Raw genomic sequence first — 696 nt, forward strand, 5'->3', positions numbered from 1 at the left:
CTCCGCCTCCGCAGCAGCAGCAGCAGAAGCAGAAGCAGCAGCAGCAGCAGCAGCAGCAGCAGCAGCAGCAGCAGGAGACAACGCGAGACACCTGTGCTGCAGTCTCCTAACAGCTAACCTAGTTTCTATTCTTATGGGGGAGAGTATACTGAATGATGCTGTCTCCATCGCCTTCACTCGTTCTGTGTTTAAGTTTTTTTTCTCTCCTCACAGAAATTTCGCTGCTAATACGGGCGTTACAGACGTAATTATGTTTTATATTTATTTTGTTTTATTTTATTTAGTTTTATTTTATTTTATTTTATTTAGTTTTTTTTTGTTTTATTCTCTTACTGTTTCTCTGTCTCTCTCTTCTGTCTTTTTGTTTTTTTTCTCTCCTCACAGAAATTTCGCTGCTAATACGGGCATTATGTTTTATATTTATTTTATTTTATTTTATTTTTATTTTATTTTATTTTTATTTTTGTTTTGTTTTTATTTTATTTTATTTTATTTTATTTTTGTTGTTTTTTTATTCGTTGGTTTGATTTTTTTTATTTTACTTTATTCTGTTTATTTTATTTTTTCTTTTATTTCACTTTTATTTTATTTTTCTTTTACTTTGTTTCTTTTTTTTTCATTTTGTTTTTTTATTTTATTTTCTTTCTTTTTGTTTTATTTTGTTTTGTTTCTTTTATGTGTGTGTGGGGTGTATAC

Source organism: Eimeria mitis, genomic scaffold, assembly GCF_000499745.2.
Source record: "Eimeria mitis Houghton genomic scaffold, Emh_scaff4759, whole genome shotgun sequence".
NCBI classification, from domain to species: Eukaryota; Apicomplexa; class Conoidasida; order Eucoccidiorida; family Eimeriidae; genus Eimeria; species Eimeria mitis.